The 22561-nt window shown below is 40.3% G+C and overlaps 1 protein-coding gene across 6 annotated transcripts in view; it reads right to left on the bottom strand.

Moving 5' to 3' along the window:
* Positions 1 to 10015, bottom strand: part of ZNF148 (zinc finger protein 148) — a 38186-nt gene extending 28171 nt beyond the window's left edge. For all 6 annotated transcript variants that reach the window (XM_060775151.2, XM_060775125.2, XM_060775099.2 and 3 more), the window contains exon 1: positions 9674 to 10015. The gene's annotated coding sequence lies outside the window, so the exon portion shown is untranslated. The remainder of the gene's footprint in view (positions 1 to 9673) is intronic.
* Positions 10016 to 22561: the final 12546 nt, after the last annotated feature.

The raw sequence follows: 22561 nt of genomic DNA, 5'->3' as shown, positions 1-22561 counted from the left end.
TGGTTGGGGAGAGAGTCAGGGTATCAAGAATGTGGAGGAGAAGGAAGAAAGAATAGAAGGATGGGCTTGCTCATGAAGAAATGTGGCATTAGAATATTTGCGCCTGCTTTTGCTATCCAATGATACTACATCACAATAGAAAGGGATGCTTACTAGTCACACAAGGTCTGTTTTGTTTGTATGTTTCAAGGTATACTGTATTTGATCATGATCAAATTAGCTGTTAGTTGATCAGAATTGTAAGCAGGGGCTTAAGTTCATCCAACAGTCCTTATAACATAGCTATCCCCCCCTTCCTCACATAACAATCATAATACAGTGGCTTTCCACATTTGCTGAGGTTAGAGGCAAAGGGCTTCCGTAAAAGTGTGAAAACTGCAAATAAAAAAGTGGGGGTTTGACCTGAAAGAACACCTTTCTATGAATCCTTTAGTTCCCTTGAGTGACCAAATCGTCAACTTCTGCCAGAAACTGGCCACAGAGTCATGCTGGAGGACCTAGAGATTCATAGAAATAACAAATTAATCACATCCATGCACAATCAGATCCACAAAGGTCAAATCCACAAATCAGAAGGGTCATCACTATAATAATCTGGTGCAGGAAGAGAAGCAAAAGGTGAAATGATACCAGAAGTAGGGCAGAATCACCTGAATCATTATCCAAACTATTGTGAATGCACAGCAACTCACTAGATCAGTCAGAAAAATCCGAGTAAAATCTCCATCTCGTATCCTACTTTTTAAATTTATGTAAAAATGCTTCATTCTTCATTATTCTTCTGCAGGACTGCAAAATGGCACTGTCATAGGATGAGGGTGTTGTTTCTCTATTTGAAAAAACAATCAAGGCTATTAGTGCTAAAAGTGCTGCTAGCTATAGGGAAGACTTCAGCAAAGTTATACATTTTATTAGACTTTCTCAGTTGGATAAGAGCCAAAAGACTACAGATGGAGTAGATGATTTGAAAAATGTGTTCATCTATGCCTTCTCTGGAGTATACTATTTTTCCCTGTGGGCTCAAATTCTATTTTCAGGACAACTGGGTTTCTCCCACACAGTTACTATTTGCATTTTTGGTCTTTTATAAAATGGCTTTGCAAAACACCTATAAAGCAGGTAAGCAATCTATAGGCCTGGTTGCCTTGTTGAGATGGGGGGGGGGGGAGAGAGAATGTTAAGAATATTACTTGGAATCCTAAGGGTCACATTTTAAGCTCTCTTGGGCTTCCTGCCTGAGTCATCTGGAACTAGCAGTTCTACAAATACAGTACTTTGCTATTAAAACACACTGTAGGCTAAACTATTTGATATTTAGGCTGGTTGATCAATGGATATGTTTGACCATATAATTTATCTTCCATCTTTCTCAATACTTTTACACTAATGTTAAATATTGTTCTTGAGCTCTACAACATACAATTTGAAAAAAAAAGCTTTCAAAATGCAGCAGTATTTCATAATACAAAATAATTTCTGTGATGACACAGAAAGATTTTGATTTGGGAGAAGCAATACTAAGTGTTTTGCTTCATCAATTGTCACTGACCAGGCCTCAGAGAGACAGAAGAGGCAGTTTCTGCTGGTCTAAATCCCCTGCCCTGTTGCCACCCCCTTCCTTGTGGATGTGTGTAAGCAGGAGAGGAGGGAACTATTTTTCTCATTCTTTTTCTTGTACAGTAATGGTACTATAATAACAACAACCAGTAAGATTTATATCCTTTGAAAGAGAATAGTCTTCAAAATGGTTTACAATCTTTTTTCTACATTTTTTTTATTTTGGTTTGGAATCCAATAATAATAATAATAATAATAATAATAATAATAACAACTTTATTTGTACCCCGCTACCATCTCCCCAAGGGACTCAGTGAGGCTTACATGAGGCCGAGCCCACAATACATCAGCAAAAAACAACAGCAACAGTAATACAAACAATAAAATAAAACTCATAAACAAAAATAGGCAGTAAATATCAACAATAACACAATAACATTTTAAAACTATGGCTGGGCCAAATGTAATAATTAAAAATTTAAAAATAATGCTGAGCTAGACCAGGTGAAATATAACTAGGATAGAATTTTCGAAAAGAATGGGGTGTACAGACAGTCCTAGATCACTAATAAGGTGCAATTAGGGACATATTGCTGGGAGTTTCTTATTCTGGGAAGGCACACTGGAACAAAAGAAACCCTGTAAGCTTCTAAACATGGAAAGGATATGACAGGTAAGAGTAACAGTTATAATTTGGGAACAATAGTCAGTAGACTGGATGTTCAGCTACTTAGATGATGGCATCTAGTAACTGTAAAGTATTTGGTATTTCAGCAACTTAACAAATTTTAAGCAAACCAAGAGGTGTACAAGGGACTCCTGAGGCCCCAAAATTACAACTTCTTGTGTCTACCATTGTGGGTACTTTGGAACAAAAGTTCCACAATATCTACAACAACAGATAGAAGGCAGTACAAAATTAAGTTCTCGGGTGGTTTAGAACAAGCTGAAGAGAAGTGTTGGCTAGGAAATGATGGATGAAGACAGTCCTGCCTACAAAACAAGGGTAACTATGGGAGAAAAAGCAGCAGGGTCAATCACTACAGCAGTTGCCAAAGTCAAACCCTGAACACCAAAACGGAAATGCAGCTGCTTTGTGTAAACATTAAATGAAAAAGGGGTAAAAAGTTCAAAATTGTGACGATGATATCATTTGAAATAAAATTTACATGTACTCTGTAACTGATCTTTGGTTAGGATCTTTAAACAAATAGTATTATTGGCCATTTGCTCAACTGGCTCCAAATTCATCTTATACATCTTAATAAATCTTATCCTGAGGCATCCCATTCATTCGCTGCAATAAGTGGGTCCATCTCTATTTAGATGCATAGATATTGATAGAAATAAGCAAACTGAAATCCAGATTAAACTACAGGAATACTTCAGATAACAATGTGTGATGAGCTCCCCACCTTTACACATCATCTTCTGTCAAACAGAAAGGGTTGTTTTGTTTTGTTTTTTTTAGAAACTTTGGGATAAGGAGAAGAAGGATGGAGAAGAATATAGACTTCAAACTGCAGAAGTGCAATACAGCAATAAAGCTGAAGCTGTAGAAGAATGTCTACCAATCATTCTGGAGCTGTGTATTCTTGCCTACAACTGCATCATAAACAGCGGAGGTCATGTTAAAAACCACAGATCTAAATCATAAGTGGCGACTGGTGAGAGGAAAAATCAACCTAGATGCACTTTGGAGGTCTTTAAATGATCTTTAGAAGGGTCAATATACTTTTTTTATTTACACAAAATTGACTTGACCTGGTTGTTTCATTTCAGTAAAAAGTTTGCTGAAACATATTAAGTGTTCTTCTTTTTTGTGATATAAAAAGCTATTCCCATTCTTTCAGGGTTATTTCTGCCTCCCCTATCTATTTAAAAGATGTAATGTCCAGAAATACCTTGTTAATGTAGGTATACTTTTATACACTGCTTAATGACAGAAAGAAAGAAAGAAAGGTTCTTAACATGTTGTTCAAACTGGGCAGTTAAATACAATTCTTCAAAATTCAGACAATCATTACAACTGGGTAGCAATTGGCAACACTGACACTTGCCCCCAAAAAACAAGACTTCTTTCTCCCACCCTGGACATGCCAGATATATAAACTTCACTTGCCTAGTTTCCAAGAGACCTCACAACCTCTGAGGATCCCTGCCATAGATGTGGGCGAAACGTCTGGAACATGGCCATACAGCGGTAGTTTCCAACCTGTGGTCCACGGACTCACAGCAACCCAGTGATTCCAGCCATGAAAGTCTTTGACAGCAAATCAGTACAATTGAAACCCCAATCAAAAACTGCACTTAAATTATATAATGATCTGATAACAAAACCAAGTGAGAGCAATATATTAATGTAATATTATTGGGTGAACAAAAAATATCACATTAATTATGTTACTATTAAAATACTCACTGCCAAAGCTCCACTGGAAGCACATTCACTTTTAGCAGTTTCATTAATTGCAACCACAATCTTTACAGATTAACTGTGGAAATTATCCATGTAATTTATAAGGGAATAGGGTGATTACTTAAGAAATGAAGTTAAGAGACTCCCGTTTGAACTAGAAGAAAGTAATAGGGTAATGATTTTCATTGACTCTATCGCCCTTACATCTTTTTCTCTCACCTCAAAAAAACAAAGCACTGAAGACACAGGAATCCCAGCTGAAAAATGTGGAACTTGTGTTGGAAGGAGCAACTGTCAAAGTTACTATACAACCCATTATATCTGTGGGCAATCTGCAGTACATCCTGTTTTCCTCTACTTTATGAGAGGTAAGTGTAAAGCCAACCCAATGGTTTTTAAAAACATATCATGAGAAAATGAGCATTTCAAATAAAGTTAATCAAAGATTAATATATAATACCACCTCAATCCCCAAAGGAACACACAACACCTGCCATGTAAATCCATCTTACTCTTGAATACAGGCAGTCTCTGAGATACAAACGTCTGACTTACAAATGATTCCTGGTTAAGAATGGGGGTGAGACAACAAAAACCAAGAGAAATCTATCCCTAGGAAGGGAAATTCACTCCGAGAAGACTTATTATGAGGGAAAAAGTGTCTCAACTGACACTTTATCACCAATCCTTGTTTCCACAACAAGCCATTTTTTTCAAAATCCAATTATCACAGGGACGGAAAGTAAGGAGCACAGACAGCAAGCCCCTGTATAGAGGTTCATAGGGACTGAACAGTGGAACAGACAGCAAAACAAACACCACAGGGGTGTTAACCCTTTTGTATGCTATCCAAAGCTTCTATATATACACACACAATACACACACCTGTTCTGACTTACAAACAAATTCAACTTAAAAACAAACCTACCAAAACTATCTTATTTGTAACTTGGGGACTGCCAGTACTCATGAACAGAACTGACCTGTGGTATATTCCCAATGGCTGAACAAAGAGAAGTTTATTCTGCCTGCGTTGCTATATGTCCACTCTCAAATCTGCTTTAGAGGAATTGGAATAACCCAAGAGATAACCTTGGAATTGGAGGCCCAAATATTATTAGCCAAAATCACTTTATTCTTCAGCAGGGGGGAAACTGTGTTGGATCCAAGCATTCCCTGCATATACAGAACAAACCCTTCCATTTGTGAAAGGACATCCTATTATCTAATCTATTTCTTTTATGCCTACTCACTCACTTCTCCCCCATTCATAATAAGATACATGAAATAACTAGAATGTGTTTTGTTAAATTACAAGCAAACTAAGTTAAAAATAACCCACACAAAGCTAAGTCCCACTGAGGTTGAAGAGGTCTATTTGTGGATTACTGATGGAGAATCACAGCCAGAGTTCATTTACAAGAAAATTAATGTTCTTGACACACTGTCCTGAAAAAAAAGCAAGTTTACCAAATCAATACTGTTACCAAAAGCAACAAATAATTAAAACTATAATCAAAAATAGAAGGAAAGCCTCCTTAAACTATAATGCTCCTTTAAAAAGTATGTATAACATATATCACCAATAGAAATAGCAATCTGAAAGGCCTTTAATTTGTTTTCTTTCTTGAAGATTTCTGCGAAGTATGGTAGAATGCCAACCAACACAAATCTCAACTTGTATCCCACTTTAGAATAGATGCCAATAATCTAAATAGAGCAGAGCACAAGAACATTACCTTCTGCATTCACGTATTTCAGATACAAGTGTTACTAAACCTTGAAAGAAAACACATTTCAGGAAATTCCAATTCTAAAACTGGAACTTCTTACAAACATCACAGCTAGTTTGCTTAAAGCTTTTTAAGATCACTCTTGTGTCTTACAAACTTTTAAACAGAGGCTGGATGGCTATCTATCAGGGATGCTTTGAGTGTGCTTTTCCTGCATGGTAGGGGGTTGGACTAGACAGCCCATGTGGTCTCTTCCAATTCTATTATTCTATCATTTATTGCCATAGCAGAGCACCTGATGAACCAACCTGGACATAGCCTATTATTTGAGAACACAAAAATGCTGGACCACTCTAACAACTACCATGTCAGACTACACAGAGAAGCCATTGAAATCCACAAGCATGTGGACAATTTCAACAGAAATGAAGAAACCATGAAAATGAACAAAATCTGGCTACCAGTATTGAAAAGTTCTAAAATTATAACAGTAAATAATAAGAACAACAGTCAAACACAGGGGAACTCCAGACAAGAAACAATCATGGATAGCTAATCACCTCTCAACAAAGGATTCCCCCAGGCAGTAACAAGCCGCACCTAAAAACTGTCAGGCTATCTAATGCTAATCAAGGTGGCCCGTTGAAACATTCACATCTACCTCCAACAGAAAATAGTTATTTCTCCCACCCTGGACATTCCACAGATATATAAACCCAATTTTCCTAATTTTCAATAGATCTCACAACCTCTGAGGATGCCTGCCATAGATGTAAGCGAAACGTCAGGAGAGAATACTTCTAGAACATGACCATACAGCCCAAAAAACCTACAACCCTATTCTATAATTCTATGATTCTATAATCCACACACATTTAGGATGCTTCCAGATCAGTATTTATTCTACAATTCCCTCGTTCATAAAATTTTATGAAGGATCCAGACATCATTACTACCAATTTATATTTCTCCTATATTCTCCTACTACTTCTTTGGCACTTTTTTTTCTTACAGGAAAACATATATTAAGGAACAAAATGAATAAACATGAATAAAGACAAGGTTTTGGTTGTTTTTTTTTTTTTACTTGTGAGAACACCTCTCTAGGAATTTCTAGATCTTCCAGCACAACACTATAATCAAATGTAGATGGAAGCTGACCAAAGAATCACATTGGAGGACCTAGAGATTCCAAGAGAAGTGTCTTCTCTAGAAATCTCTAGGTCCTCCAGCATGACTGGAGGAAGTCGAACACAGGAATCACACTGGAGGACCTATAGATTCTTAAAGAGAATTCTTTTCATCAAATCTATGTATAACAAATCCGCATGTAAAACTTTTGACTAATTCCAAATATGCTACAAGAGGCCCTAATTGTTAGATGACTGTAAGTACACAGTATGTCAACCATTTCTAAACCTAGAAATAGGTAACCATCCTAAGGGTTCACTTGGTCAATTCATCTCAAGTTATCAGATGGGAGCTAGCAGCAATTTTCTTCCTGGTATTTACCATATCTCTGCCCATTGGCGACAACTTTCTTTTCCCCTGGAAATTTGCATGAAACTGGCTACCAATGTCTCTGAGATAGGCACTTGTCAATTGACCATAACTCTGAATAACAGTGTACTGAGGCACTTCTATCTAGGACAGCCCAGCTTCTCTCCTTCAATTCATATTGAGCTTGAACAATACACACTCCACTGTGATCTACATAGGCATGCTCTTTTTCTGGCAAGGCACTCATTTTAATCGAGTATTATTTATAAATTTAAAAATACAATCTAAACATGAAGTAAAAAGGAGATATTTCATTGGTCTGTATTTCTATCCTGAGAAGGAATGTATTTGGCCTATTTTAGAGGTACAGAAGAATGACTCTTAAACTGTGGAGGATCTGGAAGATAATGTTTTTCTGATTTTTTGCAACGTGAAGGGTTTTTTTTCATGTACCTAGATCTGTAGTTCTAAATCCAGTTTCTGACTGGAGTTCCTTGATAAACAGGAAAAAGAAGCCAAATCTCTCTGTTTTTTCCTTTAAGTCTTCACATTCAAGTGGTTTTAAAAAAAAAAACAGCAATAATTTTGAAAAGAGGAGGAAGTCCTGCAGGCTATCTACCCTTTTCTCAAAACCTAAGGCCCAGAACAATAAAGGTGATCTATGGATAGATCCAACATGGTTTGCAGATCTCTCTGCAGATACCTTTGTCCCTGATGTCTGCCCACAGAAATTGCGGGGAACATTTCTGCTCCAACGATTTGTTTAATATTTATACTTTTAGGTATTGAATTGCAGCATTTGTGTGGTTGTGGAGCTGCTTTGAGTCTTGTTTCAGAAAGGAGAGCAGGATACTAATATTAATAATAGTAATAATAGCACTGCCTTTAAAGGGCTGTGAGCTGCTTATAGTCTCATTTTAGAAAGGAAAGTAGGGTAACAACAACAACAACAACAACAACAATGCTTTTAAAGGTTGTGAGTTGCTTGGGGTCTCATTTCAGAAAGGAAAGCAGGGTACAATATTAATAATACGTAACAATAGATTGCTTTAAAGGTTGTGAGCTGCTTAAGTCTCATTTCAGAGAGGAAAGCAGGATACAAATAATAATATTAATAATAATAAGGCTTTTAAAGCTTGTGAGCTGCTTAGAGTCTCATTTTAGAAAGGAATGCAGGTTACGAATATTATTATTAATAGTATTGCTTTTGAAGGCTGTGAGCTGCTTAGTCTCATTTCAGAGAGGAAAGCAGGGAACAAATATTAATATTAATGATGATAATAATAATAATGATAGTTTTGCTTTTAAGGTTGTGAGCTGCTTAGAGTCTCATTTCAGAAAGAAAAGCGGGCTACGAATATTAATATTATTAATAATATTATTGCTTTTAAAGGCTGTGAGCTGCTTAGTGTCTCATTTTAGAAAGGAAAGCAGAGTATGAATATTATTGATTATAGTAACAGTATTGCTTTTAAAGGTTGTGAATCACTTAGTCTCATTTCAGAAAGGAAAGCAGAGTATGAATATTATTGATTATAATAACAGTATTGCTTTTAAAGGTTGTGAACTGCTTAGTTTCATTTCAGAAAGGAAAGCAGAGTATGAATATTATTGATTATAATAAAAGTATTGCTTTTAAAGGTTGCAAATTGGTTAGTCTCATTTCGGAGAAGAAAGCAGGGTGCGAATATTAATACGAGTAATAATAATAATAATAATAATAATAATAGTATTGCTTTTAAAGGTTGTGAATTGCTTAATCTCATTTCAGAGAGGAAAGCAGGGTACGAATATTGATTATTATTATTATTATTATTATTATTATTATTATATTTCTGTTAAGGATTGTGAGCTGATTAGAGTCTCATTTCAGAGAGGAAAATGGGATACACATAAATATGCCGGATGAATAATACTATCGGTAAGGACAACTGGGGGCCAAGCACTTCTGGGTCAGAGTGCCACCTCGAGGGTCATGGAGTTCAAGAGGCCGATCCTGGGAGGCCAGTCTCTGCAGGAAGGATGTCCTCCCCTGTCAAAAAGAGAGGAAGAAGGGGGGGGGGGGGAGTGTTCCTGCACACTGGCTAATATCGACCCTTTCCCCCAAATCAAGCAGAGCAGGCCAATGCGCATTTTCTCGAGGTACAAGTCCCTTTGTTTGCCAGTCAGCCAGCCTCGCGTATTTGTTTTGAATTTATTATTTCTTTTCCGCCCTCAAAGGGGGCGACATTAGCTGAAGGGAGGAGAGGAGGCGCCTCGGGGCCCTCATATTCTCTTTGTGTGGCTCTTTTCCACAAAGGGGGGCAGTGAGGCCTAGGCGGTGCTGCTAGCAGTTCAAGGCCCAGGGAGGGAAGAAAGGGAGAGCCAGGAAGGAATGAGGAGAGGGCAGAAGGGAGGAAGAAACCCATCCTTCCAGTCCCAACTCCCCACCCCCCGAGACACTCAACCCAGGAGCCCCTTTTACCTCAGGTCCAGGCCCGACGGGGGCGCAGGAGCCCGCCTTCTCCCTCCTCCTCCTCCTCCTCCTTCTGAGGGAGGCAGTGAGGGGCTCAGAGCCCCCAGGCCGCGGCTCCAGCTCCGGCCTCGGGCGCCATGATGGCGGCGGCGCTCCTTCCTGCAGCGGTAGGCAAGCAAAGCAAAGCCAAGCCGAGCAGGCCGGTGAGGAAAGCGCAGCCGCCGCCGCCTCCTCCTCCTCCTCTTTCCTCAGCCTCAGCCTCCTCCTGCTGGCGGTGACAGCGACGGCCCGGCGCGGTGCATCTTGGGAAGACGCCCCTCAGGCTCCGAACCCGAAGGACGCGCCGCCTGGGCCCGGACTGACGCAGGGTGCGCGCGCCCCCGCCCGCTGCACGAGGCGGCGTCGAGGAGGAAGGACGGGGCGCGAGGCAGGCCTTGGGTGGCGCGAGCGAGGCCCCTCTCTGCACAGGTCAAAGAGCCTGACCTCTCGCCCAGGCCCATGATTAACACAAAGCCAACACAATCAAACTAGTTCCTAGTTCCAACAGACCTCACTACCTCTGAGGATGCTTGCCATAGATGCAGGCGAAACGTCAGGAGAAAATGCCTCTAGAACAGGGGTCCTCAAACATTTTAAACAGAGGGCCAGGGCACAGTCCCTCAAACTGTTGGAGGGCCGGATAATAATTTGGAGAAAAAAATGAATGAATTCCTATGCACACTGCAATTATTTGTAGTGCAAAAAAACCACTTAAAAGCAATGCAATTATTAAAATGGAGAACAATTTTAACAAATATAAACTTATTAGTGTGTGGGAAGTGCGGGCCTGCTTTAGGCTGATGAGATAGGATTGTTGTGTGCTTTCAAGTCATTTCAGACTTAGGTTGACCCTGAGCAAGGGCCGGGTAAATGACCTTGGAGGGCCGTATCCGGCCCCGGGCCTTAGTTTGAGGACCCCTGCTCTACAACATGGCCGTATAGCCCGGAAAAACCTACAACAACACACAATCAAACTTTTTTTTTTTGTAATCAGAAATGAGAGTAGCACAGTTTGATTTTAAAATCAAAAAAAGGAAACGCTAAAGAATGCTAAAATAATATTATAATATAATGCAATATAAAACTAATAATAATACAATATTATAATTATATGAGGTAACAGTGCTCCATGCAGTCATGCCAGCCACATGACCTTGGAGGTGTCTACGGACAACGCCGGCTCTTCAGCTTAGAAATGGAGATGAGCACCAACCCCCAGAGTCGGACATGACTAGACTTAATGTCAGGGGACAACCTTTACCTTTGCTATAATTATATATTTTATATTACATGCAATATTACTAAAAATATTACAACATAATGGTTTAGTATAGATCCTTTGCAGCCAAAGGTGGCGGACATCCATCCAGTCGGTGAAAACAAGACCTGGGGCTGACTGTAGCTCAGATCACGAACTTCTTATTGCTCAATTTAAAATAAAACTAAAGAGATCGGGGAAAATACACAGACCAGTTAGATATGATCTCACTAACATTCCTAGCGAATATACAGTGGAAGTGAAGAACAGATTTGAAGGACTAGATTTAGTAAACAGAGTCCCAGAAGAACTATGGACAGAAGTCCGCGACATTGTTCAGGAGGCGGCAACAAAGTACGTCCCAAAGAAAAAGAAAACCAAGAAGGCAAAATGGTTGTCTGCTGAGACACTGGAAGTAGCCCAAGAAAGGAGGAAAGCAAAAGGAAACAGTGATAAGGGGAGATATGCCCAGTTAAATGCGCAATTCCAGAGGTTAGCCAGAAGAGATAAGGAACTATTTTTAAATAAACAATGCATGGAAGTGGAAGAAGACAACAGAATAGGAAAGACACGAGACCTCTTCCAGAAAATTAGAAACATTGGAGGTAAATTTCAGGCAAAAATTGGTATGATAAGAAACAAAGATGGCAGGGACCTAACAGAAGCTGAAGAGATCAAGAGAAGGTGGCGAGACTATACAGAAGATCTGTATAGGAAGGATAATAATATCGAGGATAGTTTTGACGGTGTGGTGAATGAATTAGAACCAGACATCCTGAGGAGTGAGGTTGAATGGGCCTTAAGAAGCATTGCTAACAACAAGGCAGCAGGAGACAACGAGATCCCAACTGAACTGTTTAAAATCTTAAAAGATGATGCTGTCAAGGTGATGCATGCCATATGCCAGCAAATATGGAAAACACAAGAATGGCCATCAGACTGGAAAAAATCAACTTATATCCCCATACCAAAAAAGGGAAATGCGAAAGACTGCTCCAACTTCCGTACAGTGGCCCTTATTTCTCATGCCAGTAAGGTAATGCTCAAGATCCTGCAAGGAAGACTCCAGCAATACATGGAGCGAGAGTTGCCAGATGTTCAAGCTGGGTTTAGAAAAGGCAGAGGAACGAGAGACCAGATTGCCAATATCCGCTGGATAATGGAGAAAGGCAGGGAGTTTCAGAAAAACATCTATTTCTGCTTCATTGACTATTCTAAAGCCTTTGACTGTGTGGATCATAATAAATTGTGGCAAGTCCTTGGTGGGATGGGCATCCCAAGCCACCTTGTCTCTCTCCTGAGGAATCTGTACAAGGACCAAGTAGCAACAGTCAGAACTGACCACGGAACAACAGACTGGTTCAAGATTGGGAAAGGCGTACGGCAAGGCTGCATACTCTCACCCAACCTTTTAAACTTGTATGCAGAACACATCATGCGATGTGCGGGGCTGGATGAATGCAAGGCTGGGGTGAAAATTGCTGGAAGAAACATTAACAACCTCAGATATGCAGATGACACCACTCTGATGGCCGAAAGCGAGGAGGAGCTGAGGAGCCTTCTAATCAAGGTGAAAGAAGAAAGCGCAAAAGCTGGGTTGCAGCTAAACATCAAAAAAACCAAGATTATGGCAACAAGAATGATTGACATCTGGAAAATAGAGGGAGAAAATGTGGAGGCCGTGACAGACTTTGTATTTCTAGGCGCAAAGATCACTGCAGATGCAGACTGTGGCCAGGAAATCAGAAGACGCTTACTTCTTGGGAGGAGAGCAATGTCCAGTCTCGATAAAAGAGTAAAGAGTAAAGACATCACACTGGCAACAAAGATCCTCCTAGTCAAAGCCATGGTATTCCCTGTAGTAACCTACGGATGTGAGAGCTGGACCTTAGGGAAGGCTGAGCGAAGGAAGATCGATGCTTTTGAGCTGTGGTGTTGGAGGAAAGTGCTGAGAGTGCCTTGGACTGCGAGAAGATCCAACCAGTCCATCCTCCAGGAAATAAAGCCCAAATGCTCATTGGAGGGAAGGATACTAGAGACAAAGTTGAAGTACTTTGGCCACATCATGAGGAGACAGGAAAGCCTGGAGAAGACAATTATGCTGGGGAAAGTGGAAGGGAAAAGGAAGAGGGGCCGACCAAGGGCAAGATGGATGGATGGCATCCTTGAAGTGACTGGACTGACCTTGAAGGAGCTGGGGGTGGTGACGGCCGACAGGGAGCTCTGGCGTGGGTTGGTCCATGAGGTCACGAAGAGTCGGAGGCGACTGAACGAATGAACAACAAAGTAATATATAATACTGATACTGTGCTATGCTAATATAATATATTGTATGTATGATTGACAACTGGCAAATAGAGGGATAAAACGTGGAGGCAGTAACAGACTTTGTATTTCTAGGTGCAAAGATTACTGCAGACGCAGACTGCAGCCAGGAAATCAGGAGACATTTACTTCTTGGGAGGAGAGCAATGACCAATCTCAATAAAATAGTGAAGAGTACAGACATCACACTGGCAACAAAGATCCGCATAGTCAAAGCAATGGATGTGAGAGCTGGATGTGAGAGCTGATGTGAGAACTGGACCATAGGGAAGGCTGAGCGAAGAAAGATATATGCTTTTGAACTGCAAGAAAATCCAACCAGTCCATACTTCAGGAAATAAAGCCCGACTGCTCATTGGAGGGAAGGACACTAGAGGCTAAGATGAAGTACTTTGGCCACATCATGAGAAGAAAGGAAAGCTTAGAGAAGACAATTATGCTGAGGAAAATGGAAGGAAAAAGGAAGAGGAGCTGACCAAGGACATCCTTGAAGTGACTGGCTTGACCTTGAAGGAGCTGGGGGTGGTGATGACCGACAGGGAGCTCTGGCGTGGGCTGGTCCATGAGGTCACGAAGAGTGGGAAACGACTTAATGAATGAACAACAATTGCATATTGTTGATCTTCCATAAAAAGGAATAATAAAATTATTAAAACCCACATTAAATATAGTTAATATCCAAACAACAACAACAAAAACCACAGCTAAACCCTTCAATAGGATTAAAACCCCATCTAGTAGTCAGGTCCATTGCCAGAGGTCCAATTCAGTTCAAATACTGTCCAAGACAGGTCTAGCATTCATTCTCCTTCAGGGAAGGCCTGTTTCCACAGGGAAGTTTTTACTTTGCTCCTGAACAATAACAGAGAGGGAGCCATTCCAACTTCTTTAGGAAGGGAGTTCCAGAGCCACGGGGCCACCACTAAAAAGGCCCTCTTGTTCCCACCAAATGCCCTTGGGACAATGGTGGGACCCAAAGTAGGACCTCCTGATGACATCATAGCTCATGTAGGGTCATAGGAGGAGATGTGGTCAGTTAAGTAGGGTGGGCCCGAACCGTTTAGGGCTTTGTAGGTTAAAGTCAGCACCTTGAATTGCACCCATAATTAGACTAGTAACCAGTGCAGTGGTACCAGGCTGCATGAATTCTCCTGGGGGTGCCCCTCTGAGCATGCCAAGAGTGTGCCATGCCACCCACGTTTCTAGGCTGCCATGGGGTTCCTCTGAATGAATGTAGCCTCACCCAGGCCTGGGCAAACTTTGGAATTCCAAAACACCTGGAGGGAGGGTCCAAGTTTGCCCAGGCCTGATTTAGTGTCATGTCACCCAGACTGATGGGTGAATGGGGTTTCTAGGTGATCTCTGGGTGCATTCTACACCACTTTAACTGCCATGGCTCAATGTTATGGTTTCATAAGGCACCAGCACTCTCTGGCCTTCTCAGACTACAGCACCCATGACTTTATAATAGGATTGAGCCATTGCAGCTAAAGTAGTGTCAGAACCAGGCATGTAGCCGGGGGGGGGGGGGGCTTGAGGGGCTTGAGCCCCCCCCCCCCCGAAGTTCTCATGGTGGTTCGCGAAAAGGCCTTACTGATGCATTATTTAAACTGTTATGTTTATTCATATCATGATCTGATCACCTACTTTGGGTCCCACCATTGTCCCATACTCAATATATCCCATATGCATGGGGGTATTGGGGTAATGATACAAAAGGTTTGCTAGGGTAGACCCTCTTTCACTCAGACTCAGCCCCCCCAACCCCCCCCCCTGAAAAAAAATTCAGCCCCACCCCCGAAACGAAATCCTGGCTACGGGCCTGGTCAGAACTGCATTGATTCTACAGTGTAGATGGCACCCAAGGTCTGAACAAGTCTAGAGTGTGGCATGTCACTCACATTGATGGATGGGACTTCTCAGTCATTTGGGAGGTGAAGGAAATGACACAGCAGGACGATTATATTGGCAAAGGGAGCTGGTTAATTAAAATGCATCAAACACACTGTAGAATTCATGCAGTTTGACACTGTCTTCATTGCCATGAATCAATGCTATAGAGATCATGGTGTTGCAGTTTGGTGAGGCCCCAATCCTCTTTGGCAGAGAAGGCTCAATGCCTTGTTAAACTACAGCTCCCAGGATCCCATAGCATTAAGCCATAAAAAGTGTAAAGGCTTCCTCAGGGTCCTTCCACACAGCCATATAACTTGGAATATCAAGGCAGATAATCCACAATATCTGCTTTGAACTGGATTATCTGAGTCCACACTGCCATATATTCCAGTTCAAAGCAGATAATGTGGGATTTTATTCAGCTGTGTGGAAAGGGCCTCAGAGATTACATAGTATCTATCAACAAATTTAAACTGGGTGAAGTATCACAGTATCTTGTTTAGTTTTTATATAATTTTTATTCGGAGTTTTAAAATACATTAAAAATCTCAAAGATTGCTGTAAAATTGCAAAGTAAAATGCTGTAAAATAAAAGTTCAAGAACACAAAATGAAAGAGGAGGAAAGTGACTTACAACTTTCTTTCAGAAATGCATGCCTCTCTCACCAAATAAAAGCCTCCCTTTCAATAACCTCTTCTTTCCCACCATCGAAAACAAATGTTACCAAGTCATTAGGTCTTAAGATATTCGGTCTCCAGTGTTTGAGAAATGTCTCTGCTGACATTTGGGTTACTGAAGGTGCGGCTTTTCTACAGCAAACATACTTTAAGGAACAAGAGTCAGGTTGACATCTATACTGCCAAATAATTTTATTTTATTTATTTATTTATTTATTTCTTTAGCAGTTTTGTATACCGGTCCTCTCACCTCCGTTCGAGGGACTCAGGCCGGTTTCCAACATCAATATTACAGACAGTCATTAAAACATTCTAAATCACACTAAAACATTAAAATAGCAAAATACAATCATATAATTACAGTGGTCAGTCGTCATCAAAAATCATTATTCGTCGTCATCCATCCATGTCACAGGATCATGGCTGATTCGTCGAATGCCAATCCCCAAAGCCAAGTGTTCACCTGTTTCCTGAATGTTAAGATAGAAGGGGCAGTTCTGATCTCCAGTGGAAGGGAGTTCCAGAGTCAAGGGGCCACCACCGAGAAGGCCCTGTCTCTCGTCCCCACCAGCCACACCTGTGAGGCCCGTGGGATCGAGAGCAGGGCCCCTCCAGACAATCTTAGCAATCTTGATGGTTCATAGAGGAGGATATGTTCGGACAGGTAAATTCTTAGACACAGCTATGGCAATTCAGAATTTTGCTTGCTATCATGAAATTATAGTTGGGAGGGAGTTAAATTTCTATATTTGATACCTGTGAATCTGAAAAGCAGATTCACGTGGATGTCTGGAATCCTTTCCCAAATCGTTTGGCAACCTATACTTGGTGAAATTGCAGGGAAATTGTGATTAAAGTCCTGCCACAAACGTCAGTAGAGCTGTTACATTTCTGTTCTGATTCCTCCACAGCTTTCTCTCCCTATTCTTCAACTGTGCAATTCTGCAAGGGCCCCTGTGCTGAGATTATTATCTCTTCCGGATTTTCTATAAAAACCAAACAAGCTTCCTCCGTGTGCCGTAAGGGCCAGTTGAAGTGCCTGGAGCCAGGTCTACAGGTCACACTTAGCTTCCAAGGTGGGGTCTCAGATCACACACTTCCTAATCTACATGCAAAAAACCAAAATGTGAGGAATACTTTATTTCATTAGCTGCTGAGAGCCACTTCTGTTTCCTCACACAAAAATGTGAAAAATTAATAGGAAATTAATTTTATGGAGCACAATACATAAATATACACAAACATTCTAAGGTAAGGATCAAAGAAAAAAGTGTTGTAATGATTATCTGTTTAGTTTATCAATATGCTGTTGTTCGGGCTGAACCAGACTCCCAAGGTAGCTTGCTACCAAATCTATGATAGAAGCAACGAACATTTAGAGCAGCCACACATGGGCCACAAAACAACAAACTAGTTGATATACCTGGATATATTTAATCGAATGCCTCTAAGGCTGTCTGCCAGTAGTTGTGTTTTTATCTAGTAATAAAGGTCACAATACTCGCCCCATCTAGGTAAAGGTTAAGGATTTCGCCTGACATTAAGCCTAGTCATGTCCAACTTCGGGGGGTGGTGCTCATCTCAATTTTTATGCCGAAGAGCCAGCGTTGTCTGTAGACACCTCCAAGGTCATGTGGCCAGCATGACTGCATGGAGCGCTGTTAACTTCCTGCAGAAGCGGTACCTACGGTATACATTTCTTGTATTGATCTACTCACATTTGCATGTTTTTGAACTGCTAGGTTGGCAGAAGCTGGGGCTAACAGTGGGAGCTCACGCCACTCCCTGGATTTGAACCTGTGACCTTTCGGTAAGCAAGTTCAGCAGCTCAGCAGTTTAACCCGCTGCACCCCTGGGGGCTCCATCTACAGCATTCTAAAACCATTTCTTGTAAACACGGGGATAAAAAAAATCTTCATAACAATAACTCATGAAATAAGAGATTCCTTCTAAAGTTAATTGTAGGATTTTATAGTAGTTTCATGTCAGAATAGATTCTTACAAAATTAGAGGTAAGACCAATTCTGGAAGAAGATTGAACTGATACTATACTTTTTAAAGGAACAAAGAGTCCCACAAAGTTTGGGGAAAATAATGTTGGATACATTTTAAGAGAAAAAAGTCCAATGACAACAGATTGTCAGCACTTGATTACAGACTATTTCAATAGATGCCTACTTAGAAATCAGTTCTAATAATTCAATGTGATTTAGTCACAAAAAATGTCTAGGACAGGGTTCAAAGGGTCCCATATTTTGCTACAGTAATCAAACCAGGTTAGATTTTTTTTTTTGTCAGAAGCGACTTGAGAAACTGCAAGTCGCTTCTGGTGTGAGAAAATTTACCGTCCAAAAGGACGTTGCCCAGGGGATGCCTGGATTTTTTTGATGTTTTACTATCCTGACTGATTTTACCCTTGTTGTAAACTGCGTTGAGTCGCCGGTTAGGCTGAGAAACTGCGGTATACAAGTAAAGTAAAGTAAATAAATAAATAATCCTTGTGGGAGTCTTCTCTTATGTCCCCGCAAGGGGAGCCAGAACTGACAGAGGGAGCTCATCCACGTTCTCCCCGAATTCGAACCTCAGACCTGTTGGTCTTCAGTCCTGCCATTACATGGGTTTAACCCATTGCGCCACCAGGGGCTCCACCTGGTTAGAATAATTTAGTTTGAAAAATTAAGATCAAAACAAAAACCCGATCACATATTTATCTTTATGTATTTGTTAAAATTGTTTTTCTGTTACAAACGGCCAGTGTCACTAAAAGTAGTAAAATATAGATAACAAAGTTTAATAACAGATGAGTGAAACTCGGTCAACTAATTTACCAAATTGCAACATTTACAATAGCTGCAATGTTTTAGGAGGGCAAAGGCTTCTCTGAATAAAACATGCTCTGCTTGCTGAAGGAAGTCATAACAAGGAGCGAGCAGCCACAATGAAAACTCTACTTTCACAATTATTACATTTTCAATTGCATCAGAAGAGTTCTCTGAGGCCCCTTCTACACTGCCATATAAAATCCAGATTATCTGCTTTGAACTGGCAGTGTAGACTCAGATACTCCAGTTTAAAGTAGATAATCTGGATAACCTGCTTTGATAATCTGGATTATATGGCAGCGTAGAAGGGGCCTCAGAGATCTGAAAACTCCCAATAGGCTTGCTTAGGTCTATGGGCATTTAGGGCAAATGGATCCTATGTGATGTCAGTGTTTATAGATCATAACTACCACAGTGAATTGTACCTACAAACCAGTAGTCTTGTGAATTATTGTAACATAGGAACCATATATTCCCTATAGCCAACTTTTAGCATTTTTAGCAGTTAGCATCCAAACTCTCATCAAGAACAGCTAGTAACACTGCATTCTATCTGTCCAAAGAAGATGTAACTAAGGCTTTTCTCACTATGGTCATCTCTATGATTGGGTGCCCTAGGTGTATAAAAATCCCCTTGGACACCATTTCAAATTTTGGATACCTGGTTCAGGTCTGAATGCAGTAACCAACCCTGTGTTTTGAACAGAAGATCTTTCGGGATTGCTGTAATTTGAAGTCACATGCTCCATCCGGCTTTTAGGAACTGCATCAGAATAAATCCAGTTAAATTTAGTGAAACGTTTTCAAGTAAACATATATAGGATCAGACTGTACAAATATGTGATGCTTTGTCCAATAGTTTAGTTTAGACCCCAAAGAGTAAGATCAAACACACCAGGAAGGAAGGAAGCAGGGAAAAGACACCTGCCTTGGGAAATATGAAATCAGAGTCCAAGCATCAGAGGATAACCTCCCCCCCCCCCCCCTTAAAGGCTCATGTATGCTTACAGCTCCCTTCCTGCAAATATCTCTAGCACATGTAAGACTTGATGTCTGAGATACACCTTGATGGAAACATGGCAAGTATGCAAGACGATTGTTTACATTTCAGGCTCCTACTTTATACAAAGTTTTGTTTAATTTCCTGTCACGGATGTCTGAAGGGATTCGGCATTTAATTTGATAGTGCATCATACCGTCTAAGAGTGTTTATACCTGGAATGGTTTCCTCAATACCCAGCTTTTGGTGGCTATTGAAACAATTGGTCTTATAACAAGGAAGGACACATGCCTTGACTCTTAGATACCTGAAGGCTATTCCATCCACTCTTAATTTCTTCATCTAGCCTTTCAACACAAAAACACAGAACTACAGTTTAAAGCTCTGCTCATCTAACCCCTTGTACCAAAATTAAGAGCGGTGTTTTGTGAATTGTGAACTGTTCTGCTATCTTAAAAGGGTCCATCTACATTTTAATGCCCCACTGTTGAGATAAAGCATGCCAGAGATTTTGTAAAACATAGTGATAGAGTTCAACAAAGTCACACATCACCAGCCAACGCAACATGAAGGGTTTTTTTTTAATCCCTGGGGTGCCCCAGCCTCAAGGCCCTTTGAGCAAGTCTTCTTGCTTCACACCGAGTCTAGTAATTTGGAGGATGAACCACTAAAGGCAAAGACTGATGTGGCAACGGAAGAGCCTGCTGACATGATGGTAAGGGAGTATGCATATGTGTGCCAGTGCCTTCAAGTTGCTGTTGACTTATGGTGACTTCATGACGTTCATAGCATTTGCGTTGTTGTAGGTTTTTCGGGCTGTATGGCCATATTCTAGAAGCATTCTCTCCTGATGTTTTGCCTGCATCTGTGGCAGGCATCCTCAGAGGTTGTGAGGTCTATTGAAACTCGGAAAATTGGGTTTATATACCTGGAAAGTCCAGGGTGGGAGAAATAACGCTTGTCTGTTGGAGCTAGGTGTGAATATTTCCACTGGCCACCTTGATTAGCATTTGATGGCTTGACAGTTTTTAGGTGTGGCATGTCACTTATTAATTCTCAGATAATATGCTATGTCCATATTATTATTTGAGAACACAGAAATGCTGGACCACTCTAACAACTACTGAAATCCACAAGCATGTGGACAATTTCAACAGAAAGGAAGAAAACATGAAAATGAACAAAATCTGGCTACCAGTATTAAAAAACTCTAAAATCATAACAGTAAATAAAGAACAAAACTCAAACACAGGGTAACTCCAGACAAGGAACAATCAGGAACACCTAATCACCTCTCAACAAAGGATTCCCCCAGGCAGTAACAAGCCACGCCTAAAAACTATCAGACCATCAAATGCTAATCAAGGTGACCAATTGAAACATTCACATGGTCATACAGCTCGAAAAACCTACAACAACCCAGTGATTTCAGCCATGAAAGCCTTCGACAATACATTCAGCGTTTTCTTAGGCAAGGAATACTGATAGGTGGTTTCACCAGTTCCTTCCTTTGAAATATAGTTTACAGTAGCTGATATGAGGACGGTTTACTATTGGAGTACTAACCAGGGGTGACCCCTGCTTAGCTTCCAAGATCGAGCAGAAACTAGGTTCTTTAGGGTTAAGAAGGCTAGGGTTTAGATCCCCACTAACACATGAAACTCTTGTAGCCTAATTCACAGAGTTAGGAGAACGTGAAGAGGGAAAGAAATGCTATGTGTATTATTCTGGGTTTTCTAGGGAAAATTAAAATAGAAAAATTGATGAAAAACCTTTATTGGCCCCTTCCACATAACTGTATAAAATCCACATCGAACTGGATTATATGTCAGTGTGGACTCAGATATTCCAGTTCAAGGCAGATATTGTGGATTATCTGCCTTGATATTCTGGGTTATATGGCTGTGTGGAAGGGTCCTTTGTCTGTCACATTCTTGATACCCTTACTGCATATGGCAGTATTTAATTCTATATCAATCTCCCCAACCTGCCCCCCTCCCAGATAATTGGACTATAATTCTTATCAGTCCCAGACAGGCAGGCAAATCCGGCCATTATAGGAGCCCAAAACACCTAGAGGGTTCCAGGTTAGGAAAGACTACTTTAGACTGAAATCTGATGTGATTATGTAATGAAGCAATTACAGTGCATAACGATATAATCATAGACTAGACAAATAAGCCTTGATAGGTTTTGGGCAAAGGGAATAGTTATATTATCATCTTAGACTTGCAGAAACACAATAAAACATCATTTTAGAATTTTGGCAAATAATGTATAATTTACTTGAATAAGACTTGACAGTACATATATATCCAAAAAATTAAAAATACTCAAATACATTTTTTAAAAACAGATGGCAAATTGTGCTCTTTTTTTTTTTGCTTTTCGTGATTCAACTCATGCATATGAAATTGTAATCATCTCTTATAGCATCAAGCAGCAAATTGCACCCAAGACGGTTTCCCTTCCCACCCAAAGTGTTTTTTTTTAAAAAAAAAGAATTAAAAACATAATTAGAAAATGCATAAATAATTAAAGAAAATGACAGGTAATACACAAATATACAGGAAATAGTATGTTATTGCTATTATAGAAACATCAAATGTGCTGTAATGTAGTCAGTTTTTTTATATAAAACATTCAAATGCAAATCTTAATCTTATCTCTATTGCAGGTAATATATGTGTTTACATAAATGGGAGACATAAATCTTCTAGTTATGTGACCCGAGCATAACTCTTCTCTGACACTACGACAAGTCTTCATGTAACAAATGGTCCACTAAGAAATTTTTGAACTATTCAACACATTCTGTCAATATAATGGACTTCTAAGTTGCCTTTACTAAGAGGAGATTTATGTCTCCAAATTATGTA

Source organism: Anolis sagrei, chromosome 1 (genome assembly GCF_037176765.1).
Source record: "Anolis sagrei isolate rAnoSag1 chromosome 1, rAnoSag1.mat, whole genome shotgun sequence".
NCBI lineage: Eukaryota > Metazoa > Chordata > Lepidosauria > Squamata > Dactyloidae > Anolis > Anolis sagrei.
This window is presented reverse-complemented; position numbering and strand designations above follow the sequence as displayed.